The sequence below is a fragment of the Microtus oregoni genome, unplaced genomic scaffold (genome assembly GCF_018167655.1).
Source record: "Microtus oregoni isolate MIOR12 unplaced genomic scaffold, Mior012 000003F_ref0000135, whole genome shotgun sequence".
Lineage (NCBI taxonomy): Eukaryota > Metazoa > Chordata > Mammalia > Rodentia > Cricetidae > Microtus > Microtus oregoni.
This window is the reverse complement of record NW_024543062.1, coordinates 7,028,554-7,046,325: the sequence shown is the minus strand read 5'-3', so window position 1 is coordinate 7,046,325 and position 17,772 is coordinate 7,028,554. Positions and strand designations below refer to the sequence as shown.

The 17,772-nt window shown below is 51.7% G+C and overlaps 1 long non-coding RNA gene across 1 annotated transcript; it reads left to right on the top strand.

Annotated features, from left to right (window-relative positions):
• Positions 1-309: 309 nt before the first annotated feature.
• On the top strand, positions 310-14,964 carry LOC121446353. Its single transcript, XR_005974053.1, has 4 exons — positions 310-550; positions 2,582-2,673; positions 5,769-5,986; positions 13,699-14,964. It is a non-coding gene; the product is annotated as an uncharacterized LOC121446353 (long non-coding RNA).
• The last annotated feature ends 2,808 nt before the right edge of the window (positions 14,965-17,772 follow it).

Sequence of the window (17,772 nt, the reverse complement as noted above, 5' to 3'; positions counted from 1 at the left end):
CTCCTGAGGCAGTTTCGCTTATGCTTCCCAGAGGGCTGTTCGTCCTATGCTCTGAGCCCTGAGTATCGGTGGGAAGACAAAGAGGCGCTGTACTCGTCAGCATTGCTTAAACCAAATATTGTATTCTGTCCTTCCTCGTTCCTCTAATCTGGATTCTGCTCCTTTCGGAGCCCAAATAATCTGGGAATTGTCGATCTCTGCGGTATCAGCCATGCCTGAGCATTCTGGGAGTTGTAGTTCTGGTTTCCTTGCAGGCTGTAGCTTGTCTTTGCTCCGCCTCTTCCCGCACCAAACGTGGGCGTCCGGTGGCGGCGAGCCCGTGAACGGGTGGCAGCTATGAGGGTTAGTGACAGATCTGCCAAAGAGCACCATGCGGGCCACCGACGACCGCGGAGCCAGTGAATTTCCTGTCGCGAGCCCCGTGCGGTCACCGGGTTGCCGCTGAGAGCTCTGGGAAATGTAGTTAGGCGCGAGCAGCAGCCGTTAGCTGCGGGTCTGCGGCCGGCACCGCGGCTCCGCAGCTGCCTGCGGCTCGGACCGTCCTCCCACGGTGAGGATTTTCAGCCGGGAAATCGGGACCAGACCCGGGTTGGACGCGCGGGAAACCGGGCCCTGAGCCGGGTGTCGTGCTCGTCACCTCGCCGGTCTTGAGACCCCGGGTGATGCGCCTCGGGTTCACCGTTCAGGTTCCTTCGTTTTGCCTGGAATAGCACAATAACAAAAACCTGGGCATGGACACACCCATCAGTGACGCCAGCGCTGTGGGGTCAGAGACCAGAGGCTCGCTGGGCTTTTGGGCCGCCAGCCTAGTCTAGCTGCAGGTTTAGAGAAGGACCCTGTTTCTAGGGAATACGGTTGCGAGTGATAGCCTCCTCTGTCCTCTGCAGATGTACACATACGTGAGCATATCTCACACACAATACCAATAAATGACAAGTTTTGAGGGTTGCTTTTTCTTTTCTTCTTTAAGTATGTGGGGAAAGCATGTAGAGGTCATAAAAAACTTGTTGGGATCCGGATTGATTCTTTCCATTGGCTTGAAATGTGGGTCTTGGGGCTTGAGCTCAAGGGGTCGAGGTTTGCAGGGATCACATTTATCTGCTGAGCTATCTCCCCACCTATCTTGGTTTTTCGGAGGTTGTTGTTGTTTGTTTGAAATATGGTCTCTGCATAGCCAGGACCACCTAACGAAGTCAAGCAGAACGGAGCATGCCTGTAATCCCAGTACCATGCTGGGGAAGCAAGACAGGCAGACCCCAAAAGCTGGACGGCCAGTCACCCCCGCCAAGTCAGGGATCACTAGGCTATAGAGACCAGGTCTCAAAAACAGGGACAGGGACAGAAGGACACCCAAGGTTGACCTCTGGCCTCCACAGGCACCTGCGCGTAAGTAAAAGCGAGAGCCAGCATTTGGGCCTGCGTTCTGACTCAGCCGCTTGACTGGACCGCCCCCGCACCCCCCCCCCCCCACACACCCTTACGTATATGCAGATTACATAGCCTTTAAAGCTTTCTAGTTTTTCAAAACTTATTAAAATTTGAATAATTGTAATTTAGACTATCTCTGAGAGCTAAGGATCACGAAGGGCATTTCCTTTATACATTCTCCAGTGCAGGCGAATCCGGGGGCTTCCACACACTTAAGTGTTCTAGTAGTGCTGTCTTGGCACATTTTCATAAGGCTCTAAGTTGTTATTGCTTAGTAGTGGGTATTTGTAGTAAATAAACATTGATTTTCTAGCCAGAAAGCTGTTTAAAAAAACAACAACAAAAAAAAAAAAAAAAAAACCTAGGGGCGGAGAAATGGCTGAGAAGTTTAGGAGTGCATGCTGTTCTCACAGAATATCTGAGTTCGGATCCCAGGACCCACTTCGGTTCCAGGGGATCTGATGCCTTCTTCTGGACTCCATATATGCACATATACTCACACAAACATATACTCATATGCATAAATAAAATAATAAAAAGAAAATTCTTAATAAAGAAAAATACACTGAGTGGGAAGAGGTGTGGGGGTGGGGCACAGTGGCTCACCCATTATTCCAGAAACAGAGGTACAAGTTCAAGACCAGCCTGACCATCATAGTGAAAGGCTATGTGTAAAGACCCTCTGAGAGAGAACTAAAACCATGCCAAGCATTGTGGCACACACTCCCAGCAGGCAGCTCTCTGTGTCTGATGCCAGACTGGTCTGTATTTGGGATCTAACAAATTTCATTAGAAGAGGAAGTAGGGCTGGGCACGTGCAGTGAGAATGCTCGCCGAGCACACCAAAGCTCTGGGTTCGGTCCACAGCACCACACTAAGTGGGATGGTGTCTGCCTGTAATCCCAACACTTAGAAAGTGGAGGCAAGAGGATCAGGAGTTCGAGGTTAGCCTCGGCTACATAGTGAGTTCAAGGCCAACCTGGGCTATATAAGACAGACAAAAATCCTGAAAGTCAAGGACTTACCTAGGTAAATCCTGAGAAGTGGAGAGAGAAGAAAGAGGAGGGGAAGGGAGGGAAAACACGGGCTACATAGCCCCACCCCATGAGGCGTCTTTCTTTTAGGGTTCCTGATGTTCTGTTATTCTTCACAGTCCACAGTTCAGGAAGCTTCTGGAACACACGACCTCTCTGCAATGGAAGCAAGATCTGCATCCCCAGCTTCAGACGTGTTCATGGAGCCCTGGTAAGAACTGGGCCTGCAGCAACTGTGCCTCCTTGCCAGGGCTAAAAAGCTGTCGAACCCCACTCCTCAGCTTTGAGATCTACATGGAGCCTGGTGTGGTCCTCACGCTACCTTATGACCCCCGAGGGAGCGCGGGGTCCTCCTGTCTGCTATCTTTAACTGGCTTGTGTCCTCCATCCCCTGAAGAGTTGCTTTAGGACCACTGTTGGGCTCTTCCCCATTGTCAGCTGATGACTTTCTAGGCAACTTGCATGTGGCAGTGTGGCTCCTGAGCAGGTGTGTGGACAGTGGCATTCCTCCTGGACTCAGTGTCCAGGTGGTGTCCCCCTGGGCTATCCAGTTCCTTTCTCGGGAATCCATGGGAGAGCCTGTTCCGGGGAAAGAGGGGCTGCAGATGAACTCCGTAGACCCAGCTGGGTGTGGGGTTTCACACCTGTGGTCCCAGCATCTTGGGAGGCAGAGGCAGGGGCATTGGTGGGAGTTTGAGGTCAGTCTGAGCTATGTAATGCAACTCTACCTGAGACAAAAGTAGCTGAGAGCCTCTTTAGCCACGCCCTCTCAGCCCCAATCCGTGGTTCAGCAGTGAGTGGTGGTCAGGACCCTTCTCCATCCCTGGACCAGCGTTTGTGTGTGGAAATCTCTAGCTTCTCAATGATTTTAGTGTCATATAGCCGTTCTCCACCTGCCCAGCCCAATGACGTGCAGTCACCAAAATTAGCTAGAGTCAGGCTTTGGCTCCCAGTGTGCAGCAGTACAGGCTGGGGCAAGCCCTTTCGCTTCTCTGAGCCTCTGTTTCTCTGTATATGAATATCAGATAAAATAACAGATGAGGATTGGGAATGTGCCACGGTGGTCACCTGCCTAAAATCCGCCAATAAGGGGCTGAGGTGTGGCTCAGTGGTAGAACCCCTGCCTAGAATCCCCAGTGAGGGGCTGGGGTGTGGCTCAGTGGTAGAGAGTGCCTGCCTAGAATCCCCCAGTGAGGGGCTGGGGTGTGACTCAGTGGCAGAGCACCTGCCTAGAATCCCCCAATGAGAGGCTGGGGTGTGGCTCAGGGGGAGAGCCCCTGCCTAGAATCCCCCAGTGAGGGGCTGGGGTGTGGCTCAGTGGGAGAGCAGCTGCCTAGAATCCCCCAGTGAAGGGCTGGGGTGTGGCTCAGTGGTAGAGCTCCTGCCTAACACACATAAAGCCTTTTGTTTGATCTTGATGCCCAGACGATATATGAAATAAATAGTAAGTTTAAAAGGATTTTCTAAATTACAGCATGCTATACATGGAAGTTCTTTTGGTTCCTCTGTGTGTAAGTGTGTGTCTAAACAGGGCTTCGCTTTATAGACGAGGCTGACCCCAAACTGTGGTCCTTCTGCCTCAGATCCTGAAGCTTGGGGTCACAGGTGTTAGTCACCCACTCAGCTCAGTCTTATGTGCTTGCTCTTTGCCCAGCCACAGCCTCAAGCGCAGCCTCCCTCCCGCTCCTGCCCTTATCTTCTTCCCGCAGTTGCCCCGGTCTCTCCCTACAGCTGCCCCTGAAGTCCTCCCAAGCTCTGGACAGCCTCCACCCGTCTCATAACTGCAGCTGCTACCTGCCTGGCCGGCAGGACTCTGCCCTGGGGCGTCATTAATCAGCACCCCTTCACGTGCCCCACGCAGCTGTCAGTCACACCCTCCACTTGGTGGTCAAATTAGTGTTACCAAACCGCTCCTACCTCCTCCTTCCTCACCCCACCCCAGCGGTGTGAAACAGTAGCTGGTGAGCTTTCCCAGGGGAAAAAAAAAAAAACAAACAAACAAACCCAGATGAACCTAGAAAGAGAATGGAAGGGAGTCGCAAGCTCACTGAGATCCTCGTAGTTTATAACCGGCTCTGATACTCAGCCGGGTGTGGTGAAACTGAGGTAGGAGGACCCGGGGTGGAGGGAAAAGAAAAAAGGGCCTGAAAAGATAACCGAGTGGTTAAGAGTTTCTATTACCCAGTAATGAGGAGCGTAGTTCAGATGTCAGCACCTACGCAACAAGCTGCATGTCACACTCGGGCCTGCAACCCCAGCCCCAAGGGGTCAGAGACAGGAGGATTGCCTCCCAGGCTGAGGAATCATGAGCCCTAGGTTCAGGGAGATGCCCTGCTTCCATTGGCCTCTATACATACATTCAGGCACGAACGCACACAAATATTTTTTAAGTTTTTTTTTTTAAGGCATGGTAGATTGTGCCTTCAATCCCAGCACTCAGAGGCAGAGGCAGGCAGATCTCTGTGAGTTAAAAGGCCAGTCTGGTCTTCCTAGAGAAGTCTAAGCCAGCCAGGGCTACATAGGAATACTGTTTCAAAAATAAAAGTGTTCATCTCTTGCTGTGGCTGTGGCCTAGTATGGGTGGATCATGAAATAACTAAGGCCTGGGGCTATAGCTCACGCGCTAGAGTGTTTACCTAGTGTGTGCAAAGCCCTGGTTTCCACCCCCCCCCCCCCCAAGTACTTAAACTGGCTGTGGAGGTACACATCTGCAGTCCTAGTGTTTGGGAGTTAGAAGCAGGAGAGTTGGAGGCTCACAAGCATCCTTGGTGCTGAGTGGTGATGGCACACGCCTTTAATCCCAGCACTCAGAAGACAGAGGCAGGAGGATTTCCAGGCCAGCACAGTGAATTCTAAGACAGCCAGGGCTACTGAGAAAAACCCTGCCTTTCAAAAAAAAGAAAAAAGGAGCATTCTTGGCTATACAGAGTTTAAGGCCAGCCTGGGCTACAGGAGACCTTGTCACAAACCAGCAAACAAGCAAACAAACAAGAACTCTAATTCCTTAAGATCATAACACTTACCAATAGTGGTGGTGCATGCCTTTAATCCCAGCACTCAGGAAGCAGAGACAGGTGGATCTCTGAGTTGGAGGCCAGCCTGATCTACAGAGAGAGTTCCAGGACAGCCAAGGCTTTACCAAGAAACCCTGTCTCAAAAAACAAAACATAAACAAAAAAAAATTATACCAATTTACATTTCGTTATTGTACTGTACTCCATAGTTCCTCGGTGGGTCCAGAGGGGAAAGGACTTATTCGTGGACCCTGAGGTAACAGATCTCATTTGAATGTTCTCTGTTTTTAAGACCAAAGAGTTCACCTCAAACTGGGAACCTTCTGAAAGCTACCCGCGAGGGACCTCAAGTAGAACCTCTGGAGAAGCCGCGCAGCACCCATGCCAAACAATACCACAGCGCGTTCAGGGACCCTCCACTGGCTTCAGGATCTCGTGGAGGAAAAACTAAGCCATTTCATTCCCGGGAAAGGGGCTTCAGACAGGACGGAAGAGGGAAGAGCCATCCAGGTAAGTCCCGTGCTCCTGTCAGAAGCATGTAGGCAGAGGCCCGTGGTGGGTGTTACGTGTGTGCCTAGTGCCAAATAATGAGAAGGTCTGAGGGAAAAGGTCTGGCTAAGCAGGAAGCTCTGATGGACAGCTTGGCTGTAGTGGTCAGAAGAAAACAGCCCTGTCTTCAAGGGTGCCGCTTCTCCGCTGGCCGGAAGAGAAAGCGGTGAGCCATGAGTGTGGATTACTTTTCTTGTCCAGTGGCCAAAATACCTGACAGGACTGGAGAGACGACTCAGCAGTTACAAGCACTTGCTGCTCTCGCAGAGGACCCCAGTGTGGGTCCCAGCACCCACATTGGTTGGCTTACAACCACCTGTAAGTCCAGCACCAAAGGACTTGACACACAGTGTGATCTGCACACACACACACACACACACACACACACACACAGAGTTTAAAATTTGTTAGACAGCTAAAGGGAAGAAGAATTTATTTAGGCCCATAGTTTAAGACAGTGGTTCTCAACCTGTGGGTCAACCTTTATGATGTCAAAGGGCCCTTTCATAGGGATCACATATCAGATCCCCTGAATATCAGATATTTACATTATGATTCATAACAGTAGCAAAATCACAGTTGTGAAGTAGCAAAGAAACAATCTTACTGTTGCGTCAAAGGGTTGTGGCATCAGGAAGGGCGAGAAGCAGGGTCTGGAGGATTCAGTCCATCACAGCAGGAAGGCAGGGCAGAGCTCAGGGTAGCAGCAGTGTGTGGCAGAGACTCCTGTGGCGGTGGATACCGAAGGTGGACGAGCCAGAAGTGGGTACAGTCCTCAGAGGCCTGCCCACAGTGACCTGCTTCCGCCAGCCAGGCCTCCACAGCCTTCACTAGAGCCAGGAGAGCCTGCCCCGCCATTAGAGCACTTCCTGCTCTTAGAAAAGACTGAGTTTGGTTCCTAGCACCCACATTGGGCAGCTCACAACCACTCTGACAGCCTCTTCTGGCTTTCTCAGACACTGGCCATCACGTGTCCTGCCTACCTACATAAATACACATAAAAAGAAAAAGAGCAGCACGAGCCGGGGACCACGCATTCAGACGTGAGCCTTCGGAGGACATCTCAGATCAAACAGCAATGCCACGTATTGTGAGAAGGCCTTTCTCCCTTCCGCTGTTGGACTTGATAGGAAACCACCCTGGAGAGTGATCGGCAGGGACTGAGCAGACTCTGTGTTCGTGGTCAGTCCCTGAAACACCCCACTTGGAATCTGCGGGCAATTCTAGGCTTATCATAGGCTTGACTCGAAGCTGCACCCACTCCACAGGGAGCTTTCAGAGAGACCCATGGAGAGACCATAGCTGGTGCCTCCTTGCTGAGAGCTGCATGTGGTTTCATGTTGCAGTCCCAGTACCAGGGAGGCACAGGAAGGTGGATCTCTGTGAGTTCAAGGCCAGCCTGGTCTTCATAGTGAGTTTTAGGCCAGCCAGAGCTACATAGCAAGACTCGGTGTCCAAAAGAAGGGAAATATAGGTTGGGGGAGAAGAAGAGAAAAGGAAAATTGCTGGGAGCCAGGCACGATGGTACACACTGTAACCATGGCACCCAGGAGGCTGAAGTAGGAGGACCACAGGTTCGAGGCCTGTCTGGACCACATAGTGAGAAAAGAAAGCCGGAAGTCAAGGATTTCCCCTAATGGTCTGGCTCCATGGAAGATGCCACAGACCAGAGACCTCCCAAGGTCAGCCTGTCTCAGATGACAGGACTCCAAGCATCAGAAGCCAGTGCCCTGTCCCTTTTACTATACCTGGCCCTGTGCCACAGCAGGTCCACACTGATGGAAGATTGACCCAAGCCCTCTGATCCAAGATGATGCCCTCTGAATGACAAACTCGTGCTGATAGGTACTAGCAAGGGTTGGGCAAGGAAGCCTGGCCTTGGCTCCAGGTCCCCACAGAGGTGGCTCGGCTCTGACTCACCTTAATGACTTACGTTTGAGTATACAGCTGCCCTCGAGCAAGCTTGTTTCGATTTAGCTCATTTACATGTTATTTGATTTAATTTGATTTAGTGTGTGTGTTTGTGTGTATGTATCTGAGAGAAAGATAAAGACACACATGTGCCGTAGCACATGTGGAAGTCAGAAGACAACTTCCTTCTTGTTGGGGGTGTCTCTTGCCCCTTCCATGCTTGTGGCCCCAGGCTCAGTGGCCCCTGAACTTCCGGCCAAGCTTCCTTCCTGTCTTCAACCTCTCATCTTCTCTCTGGGACTTACAGATGTGTGCACACCACCTTGCTGGGCTTTTTGATATAGATGTCAGGGGTCAAACCCAGGTCCACAGACTTGTGCGGCACCTGAGCCATTTCGCCAGTCCCCTCCCTCCCTCCCCCCTCTCTCTCTCTCTCACACACACACACACACACACACACACATGCACTTTCTAACAACCCCCCCCCCCTTGAGACATAGTTTTCTATGTAGCCCCAGCTGTCCTGAAATTTACACTGTAGCTAGACCAGGCTAGCAAATTCAGACTCACAGAGATCCACCTGCCTCTGCCTCCCAAGTACTGGGATTAAAGGTGTGCGCCGCCACCACCCGGCCGCAACAGCACATTTTTATGGTTTGTATAAACGTCCCTGTAACTTTGAAGGAAAGATGTTTTACATGTGATGCTTTGGAGGGAAGTCGAGGACCACACAGGAAAGGCAGCTCCTTCCCTTGGCAGGTGTGTGAGCTGAAAGGACCCAAGGAACACAGAGGGCAGCCATTCATCTGGAATCCTAGCCCAATTTGGAAGGAAGGGAGCTGGAATCTGCCGGAAGGGTGGTTTACGGGCCAGCATCAGCTCAATCTCAGCAGCTGGCTTCCACTTAGGAGCCCCCTGAGTCACTGTTCTACTGCTTCTGACCTTTGTGTGTTTGGGGATTGGTGGTGGTGGTAGTGGTGGTGGTGGTGGTGGTGGTGGTCTGTGTGTGTGTGTGTGTGTGTGTGTGTGTGTGTGTGTGCATACATGTCTCTACAGGCTTGCACAGGCCAGCTTTTGGGAGTTGGCTCTTTCTGCTATAGGTCCCAGGAATCAAATTTAGGTGGTCAGACTCACACACCAAACACATTTACCCACTGAGCCATCTCACCAGCCCACTTCTGCTACTTTTTAAAACTTTGTATTACAGTTTTCCTATTAATAACTAAAGTAAAAATAATAATGTGGGGAAAGTCTAGTTTGCGATGGTGAAAACCATGGGTGACACCTGAATACCCTTGGGACACTTGCTGACTAGATGAGCATGCGCATGTGTGTTTGTACGCTTTCCTCGCTGATGACTTTAAAAGTGGAATCTCAGGCCGCTAGCTCGGTGCACCGCGGGCATGGGCGGCTGGCCCTAGAAACGCTGGGCCTGTTTATCAGCAGGCCAGCTTGCTCTTCTAGGCGATACTGCATGCAGACACAAGGGGGCGATATGTGTCCATGGATGTCCTTTACAGAGCCTGCTGCAGACAGCAGCCCAGGAACCTGATCTTCGTGCCCTTCGGAGCCTTCTCCAGGGACAGAAAACAGAGATTGTTTTAACCAGGTCACCCCGAGCCACTCCTGGCTCACTCTGCTCTCTGTACCTATAAGAAACCTTGGGAGTTGGGATCGGATCTTATGCAGTGGCAGAGGCAGGTGGATCTCTGTGGGTTTGAGGCAATCCTGACCAGCATAGAGAGTTTTGGGACAGCCAGACAGGGAGGGTACTTGGTGAGATCCTGTTGGGACGGGGAGGATATTCTTGTTGACTGGCTAGCTCCACTGATAAACTGCTTGTCTTACAAGCACAAAACCCTGCATTGACTCCCCAGAAACCACACAAAAGGCCAGCCTGGGGCCTCACGCTTGTAATGCCAACAACAGAGAGGTGGGGCATGAGTGAGCCTAGCCTAATGGCTGACCACTTAGGGACCCTGCCTTAAAAGAGACAAGCTTGGAGCTGGAGAGATGGCTCAGTGGTTAAGCACACTTGGCTGCTCTTCCAGAGGAACTGGGTTCAAGTCTCAGTACCCACATAGCAGCTCACACGGTCTATAACTCTCTAGTCCCAGGGTTCTGACACCCTCACTCAGACACACATGCAAGCAAAACACCAACACACATAAAATAAGTAAATAATCTAGAGAGAGGAGAGAAAAGTGCTTCATGTCTGAGAACAATCCCCAAGGTTGTATGCGTGCACACACACACACACACACACGAAACCTTGGCTTGTGAGGAAGAAGAGAATTCACTCGCTAACTGATGTTGCCTGCATTTGACAGCTCTTTCTTCATTTTGCAGCCTTGGGCTTTAACAATAGGTTACAGAGCCACTCAGACTGCTCCCCTCAACCTCACGCCCTCTACCGCCTCCCCACTCGCTCCCAGGATTAAGTCGGATCGGAACACCTTAGCAAGGTCACTGGGTCACTGAGACAGACCCCTCCCCTGTTTGCTTTCTTTGCCTTTTGGGTTTGGTTGTTGTTGTTGGTGGTGGTGGTGGTTTGTGTTTAAGACAGGGTCTCACTCCAAAGCTCTGGCATGGAGTTTGCTAGCCTTCTGCCCCAGCCTCTGCCGTTCCGGGGTTCCAGGCTTGCACGGCCATACCCAACTTCCTCTATTTCCTGATCACCTTAGGCTTCCTTCAGCAGCCTCCACACTTGTCCTGCAATGTCAGCTCTGGCCAGGCACTTCTGGAAGGTTCTCTCCCTGCATTTCACCAGAGAGCACCTTCCCAGAAGTCTCTGCGGACTCTGTGGTGTCAGATGATGTAATCCCCCCCCCAAGCTCCCCTGGGGCCCAGCAATCTGCTTTCAAAACACTTAGCAAGCTGGACTGCCTGCCCCTCTTCTAGGACGGGAGTCAATGGAGAGCCTGGGGTCGGACCTGTCTATTTCCCCAGCTCCACATTGCCCGGGTCCCCTGTGGGGGTCGGGGGAGGTGCGCTAAGTGGGTGCGTGTCTGTTTCACCCTTGACCTTCCGGTTCACAGGGCTCCCTAGTGCCCCTGGAGTCTCTAAAAATACATCCCCAGTAGCAGGTGATGTCACCAGTTGTGCCCCTTGTCCCCTTTGGTGTTAGAGAGGCAATGTGGTTTGGTCTAAGACAGGTGTGGCTTCAGCAGCCTCCGGTGTGGGCTCTGCCACTTATGATTACACGCGTACTTACTTTCTTTCTTTGGTTTGGGTTCTGTATCTGTTTTTGTTTTTGTCTGGTTGTTGTGTTTTTGAAACAGCGTCTCATATAACCCATGCTAGCCTCAAACTCATGGCATAGCTGATGCCGGCCTTGAACCCCCAACCTCCTCCCCTACAGTCCTGAGTGCTAGGATTACAGACCTGAGCCACAGCTCACTGTTGACTGTAGCTCAGACTGGCCTAGAGCTCAAAATCTTGCTACCTCAGTCGCACCCAGTGCTGGGATTACAGCCCGCATTGCCACACCCAGCTTTATCTCTGACAGGCACACAGTCCGTGGCTGAGCTTGCAGGGATGCCGTGAGGAATAAGCTCAGCCTAACACACAGAGGGCAGCCATGGGGCCACAGTTCTCCCTCCCTGCTCAGGCAGTTCTCTCTTCTACATCTCTTTCTGCAACCTCTGGACACAGGTACCCCTAGAAGCCCAAGGCCACCCCGCAGCTTGTAGCTGACACTGCCTTCTTCCTTGTCTTGTATCCCAGCACCAGTACTAGATAGGACAGGTGCCCTGAAGATTTTGTCACACGTGAGCCAGCCATAGCGACAGTTTATGGAAAATACGGGCAGTCAGGCCTTCCTGCCTATTACTGGCGGGCAGAGTACCTGGAGTTTGGGGTGTTAGGAGCCCTCACAAGGCCTAGTCAAGGGACTAAGGAAAGGGCCTGAATCTTGCTGAGGGATAAAGAGGAGAGAGGAGCTATGAAGAAAGCATGTAGCCCAGAGGGAGAAGGGAGCTTCCGGAACCATGGAGCCTGGATTCTCCTCTTCTATGCAGGGGTGGGGGACCCTTCATGGCCCCCCAGAGCTCGCCTGTGCAGAACCATGAGTCATCTGGAGATCTCTGCTCCAAAGGCATCATTACTCCTTTAAACCCAGGCTTTCTGGTTCTGCCCTCGCCCCCTCCCTGCCTGCCAGCCTTCCGGGCCTCACTCTGTGTGGGCACAGATGACCTTGAACTCCAGATCTGCCTCCCAAACACTGCCATCACAGGAGCGCATCCTTAGGCAAGTTTGTGTGGTGCTGCCGAGGGTACCCAGGACCCTGTGCCTGCCAGGCAAGCGCTCCACTAACTCAGGTTCCTTCCCAATTTTGAGGCAGTGTCTCTGTGTAGCTCTGGCTTGGCCCAAACGCTCTTGAAATTAATTCATTTATTTACTTATATTACTTTTTTTAAAATTACAGTCACTTATTAGGAGGGGGGGCACATCTGCTGTGTGAGTGTGAAGGTCAGAAGACATCTTATTGTCTCACCTTCCTCCTAGTAGGACCCAGCTTTGGCCGCGAGCACCTTTACACACTGAGCCACCTCACCAGCCCCTCTCAAACCCTTGATCCTTTTGCCTCGGTCTCCCAAGTGCTGGGATTGCTAGCCTCCACCTCCACACCTGGCTCTCTGTCACATCCGCTGCTAAGAGCATGAGACTTGTCGAGACCACCTTCTAAATCAGACCGTCTCCTCCTGTGTGAGCACTTTAGGTTGTGAGTGCTCCAAGCTCCATCACTGTCCTCTTTGGGCCCCATCTTTGCTATCCTTGTCTTGGGAGATGGGAGCGCCCCCGGAGCTTCGTCACTGATGACAAGCATCCACCCTCTTTCCAGCCGGAACCTTCAGCTGATGAATAAGGCTTGATTTGTCCCCTGAACCGTCACCACCCCCGATTCATTCCATTCAAAGGCTTTCACTCCAAATGGCTCATCTGACGCTTCTGGGAGCGGTGGGGCCCCCTTGGAGCTCCGCTTCCACATGTAGAGGGTGCGCTGTCTCCTGTGACGCTCTCTGGAGTGATGCGCTCTGACGTGGGTTCGAGCCTATTCAGGTGCTGTATCCGCCCTGTGATTTTCCCCTCTCTATGGCTGCTCGCCTCCATCCAGTCCTCCCTTTCTGCATTCATCGGGAGTCTCTCCAGTGTGAATTAGAGTGAATGGAAAATTTCCCTTATTCACGGCATTCAAAGGCCCGCTCAGCCACGCAAATGTGTTGGTTAGCTACTACGTCCCATCCAAACATCTGGGCAGAGCAAGGCCCAGAGGGGCTAAGCTTTGTCTTCGCATGTTTTCTGTGCCTGTTGTGAATACAGCGACCAAAGGCGACCTAGGGAGAAGAGTCCACTGATTTGTCCCAAGGTCCAATCCATCATATAGGGAAGCCAGGGCCGGAGTGCAAAGCAGGAACGTGGAGGCAGGAACTGAGGCAGAGACCGTGGAGGAGTGTGGCTTGCTTGCTCTGATTTATTCAGCTACCTTTCTCATACAGCCCAGGACCACCTATATAACGCAGGCTAGCCTCAAACTTGCCATTCCCCTGTCTCAGCCTATTGAACAATGGAATTACAAGTAAGAGGCAGATTCCTGGCTCTCTGCCCATCTTTCAAGCCTGCCCAAAGACCCCCTCTTCTCGGAAGCCCTCTGGAGATTCTGTGGGCTCTACACACTGACACATTTCTGTGAGAATTTGATGTCTGCAAATGTTATCTTCATCTATGATCTATTTATACCGCATTTTTTCCTTCTCTGACAGATCTAACATTTGAAGGTGAGCCACATCTGTCCTTTGCGTTCTCCATGGAGCCTTCAAGGATGGTGCTGGGGCTTGGTAGCTGTGTCGCTATGGACACTGTGGCATAAGGAGAGGGCTCTGGCCATTGGCCTTGGAAGATGAAGCTCGCCTTTTCCAGATGGTTTCCTTTCTTTCCCTTCAAGGTCACATGGGGAGGAAGGGAATTTCTTATTGCTTCCTCTTCCACCCTACCACCCCACTCACCAGGCCCTGAAGATCCCCCAGGAAGTGACAGGAGCCCCGTTGCCTCCCCTCCATCAAGGAGACTTCACTGCTTAGTTGGCCTTGTGCTCAGACAAAGGAATGACCTTGGGAAAGGACACTTGATGCGCAAACAAGAACGGGCGCTGGTGTGTCTGTTTACCATGGCCAGCTTGTGGGGGAAGCTGGCTCGGCTTCTATGACACCAAGGCAGACTGTTTATGGCAGTAAGACACAGAGAATTAAGTGAAGGGAGGCACTGAGCTGCCCGGCCTCCATCCCCGTGTGAAGGCCACTCCCTTCCTTTCAGTATACAGCTGAGATCAGGGTCTATCCTTGTTGGTTGTAAAAAATCTCTTGTGTCATGGATGAAAAGGGGGGGGTGTGTGTGGCAAATGTCTCTAAACCCAAGTTCTTGTATGGCCACTGCTCCCTTCTAACCTTTTAAAGCGAGTACCTTAGGGGATGGGGATGTAGTTCAATTGGTAGGGTGCACGCTTAGTGGGCCCAAAGCCCTGGGCTCCTTTTCTCGTGTTCCATAGCCAGCTGTGGTGGTGCATGTTTGTAATCCCAGCACTTGGGGACATGTGGACAGGCCACACACAGACCCGTTTGTCTCCAGTATTCCATGCTCCTGTCCTGGAAGCACACAGCTAAAATGTAATTTGTACTAAGTCTCTAGAACATTCTCTCTAGTAGCATCTATAATGACTGTCCCAAGGCCACTTCAATAAGAAATGGCACAAGTGGGTAGAGGAGGAGACAGAAGTAGAGGAAATTTAAGCTCGGCTCTTGAAGGAACGAAGGCCTGAAGTGAGAGTGTACCCTAACCCGGGCACCCCAGGGAGCTCTGAAGTCTGCCCTAAACGGGGCTTCTAGGAACCTGCTCAAGACAGATGCCCACAGATGCTCCCTGGCTGGTCTTGGCAGTACACACACATCAGGTGTCTCAGCAACAAGGCATTCTCAAGAGTTCCAAGTCATGCTTGGCCTCAGAGTGTGCTTGAGGCCTGCCTGGGTGACATACTCGAAATCCTTTTTTTTTTTTTTTTTTTTGGTTTTTTGAGAGAGGGTTTCTCTGTAGCTTTGGTGCCTGTCCTGGAACTAACTCTTGTAGACCAGGCTGGCCTCGAACTCCCAGTGATCCGCCTGCCTCTGCCTCCTGAGTGCTGGGATTAAAGGCGTGTGCCACCACCGCCCGGCCTTGAAATCCTTTCTGAAGAATAATTAAAGTGTCATGCTGGATTCCCCTTCACCCTATTTCCCATTCTGAGATCACCAGCAGAGCTCCCAGCCATTCTTGAGGTCCCTGACTCCCCCGATACACTATTGTTTTGTGGTTTTATTTGTTTTTTTTTTTTTTTTTTTTTTTTTCGAGACAGAGTTTTCTCTGTAGCTTTGAAGCCTGTTCTGGAACTAGCTCTGTAGACCAGGCTGGCCTCGAACTCACAGAGATCCACCTGCCTCTGCCTCAGAAGTATGTGAGAGATGCTCTTTTTCTTCTCTTTGTTTCCAAGCACTGTAGATAGAGTGAGAGACGCTCTTAACAGTACCTAACCTTTTAGTGCTCACAGTGACCTGGGAGTCCCATGCAACAATTCCTAGGACTAAGTCTTTGGGCCATGTGACAGCTGAGGGAAACAGGCGTGGGGCTTTACTCATCTCTCAAAGCCTCGCAGCTCCCGGGTAAAGGAGCCCGGTGACTGCCCGGACAGTCCCCGTGTTGGTTGCAGGAGTTTCCGTTTCATTCACTGGGATAAGTAGCCCACTTCCAGGACTCTGGCCTGTTTCTACAATCTCATCTTCAGCCTACCCAAACCTGCCCAATCCTTTGCAAAACCATCTGCTCCCCATTGAGAGGCACAAGCTCCCAACCAGCAGCAGACACTAACTCATCTGATCTGGGTGGAAACTGAAGGACTCTTGAGTTGGGGCAGATTCAGAAGCCTCCGGTTATGCCCTCGACTCTACAAATCAGGCATTGTTAGGGTTGATCTTTGCTCCACTGGGATCTCCCTGGATTGTCTGGAGATCATGGACACGGTCCAGGTAGGGCTCTGTGTCCATAGCCTCTGCTATGTCTTCCCTTTGGGTTCATCTTCTCCCTGTGATATCACCTGGGGCTGGGGTGCCGGAAAGGGCTTTGGCGGGCAGGTGTCCACTCTCTTCCTCTTGTGCTGTCTGGGCTGTCCGAGCCCACGCTAGGACCATCCCTCTCCACTGCACTCCACTTTACCTGGCCTCTCTCTAGCCAGTGCCACCTAAGGCAGTCATATACGAAAAGATTCTGCCTCTGTGCATGAGTTCTCTTCTTTGGACCAGAATCTAATGCAGGCTAGCCAGCAACTTTTAAAGTCATTTGACTGAAAAATGGAAGGAAATCCAGTCAGGCCGGTTAGATTTTTTTTTTTGGAATCTGAACCTGAAACCTGACTCATGGACAGTATGTAACAAGATGTTATGCTGGTCAGTAGGACTTTGATGGGCTAATGTTCTGGCCACAATCACAATGGAGAAAGTTAGTGAGGAAATAGGAAACAAGTCTGTGATATGGGGAAGATCCACTTCCTGTGGAACAAAGGAAAAGGAGAGAACGCTCAGAGCCGGCCATGACTAGTTAGCCGCCCGCCTCACTGCCCTGTGCCCCACCAGGCCCATCCTCGCCTGTCTGTGTCACTGGAGCAAGCTCGTGTTGTTTGCTTTTGCTCTTGATTGACTTAGAAGTGGCCGTGCGATTCAGTTCTGCTGATAGACTTACGGGGAGACCAGGATAAGATGAGAGAAGGAAGCTGTGGTTCCTGACGACACTGTTGAGCCATCACACCTGCCTGCCTTAGGAGACTGCCGTCCCCTGAGTCCCGTGCCGCCCCTGTGGCCTGGAACGTTCCTCAGCTCTTCACAGAACTTCGCGGCCTCCCTGCCCCTCATTGCTGCTCTGTAGGCCTCTCTGAGCGGAGGAAACAACCCCAGCTGCTTTTCTTCCTAATGTTGGGAGAAATCCGGCTCAGATGGTAGAAAATCGACAGGAAAAAACCAACCTCCGCGATCAGTCATAACCCTTCAGGCTTACTGGACAAGACCAGGAAGGATAAATAGTTCTGGAAATTTCCATATGCATGAGCCCAAGTCTTCTCAGACAGGGCTGAGGCATAACTTTTTAGAAGAAAAAAAAAGACACTGGGGGGGGGGGGCAGTAGTGGGTGTTAGTGCCTGAGACCCAGAGCCTAAAGAGTGAGAAGTCAGAATAGATCGGGTGAGTGACCTCTGAAGGCAGTGCCGGTATCTACAGCTGGCTGTTGTTAGCAGTGCACAGGAGCTCAGGAGCAGTTTGTGGCACCTGGAGCCAGCAGGTGCAAAGGCCATGGTCAGGAGCCAGCCCGAGTGCTCTTGGGAGGAACAGTGCTAACCGGTGCCTGCTGCCCTTCTCTATGCTCGGGCGTATGCCATCTTCACTCCTCACCTCTTCTCTCTCGCTCCCTTTTTTTCTTCTACCTTTTGTTCAAGTGATGAAGGCAGGAGCCAGAAGTGCAAGCCACCAACCTGCATCCCTTTCACGCAGCTAAGCCCTGGGAGATGGGGAGGCTGGGGGTGTGGTTCGGTTGGCAGAGTGCTTGCCTAGCTGGCACAAAGCCCTGACTTTGATCCCCAGCACCGCATAAACTAGGCATGGCTGTATGGGCTTGTAATCCTACCCCTTGGGAGTGGAGACAGGAGAGCAAGATCTTTGGAGAAGCTGGATTCAAGGCCTGGCTCCTCCCCCTTGAAACTGTGCTCTCTAAGTGAAAGGGCTAGGCTTCTGGTGCCTGATTTGAAGCTGACAAACACCCATTGCCC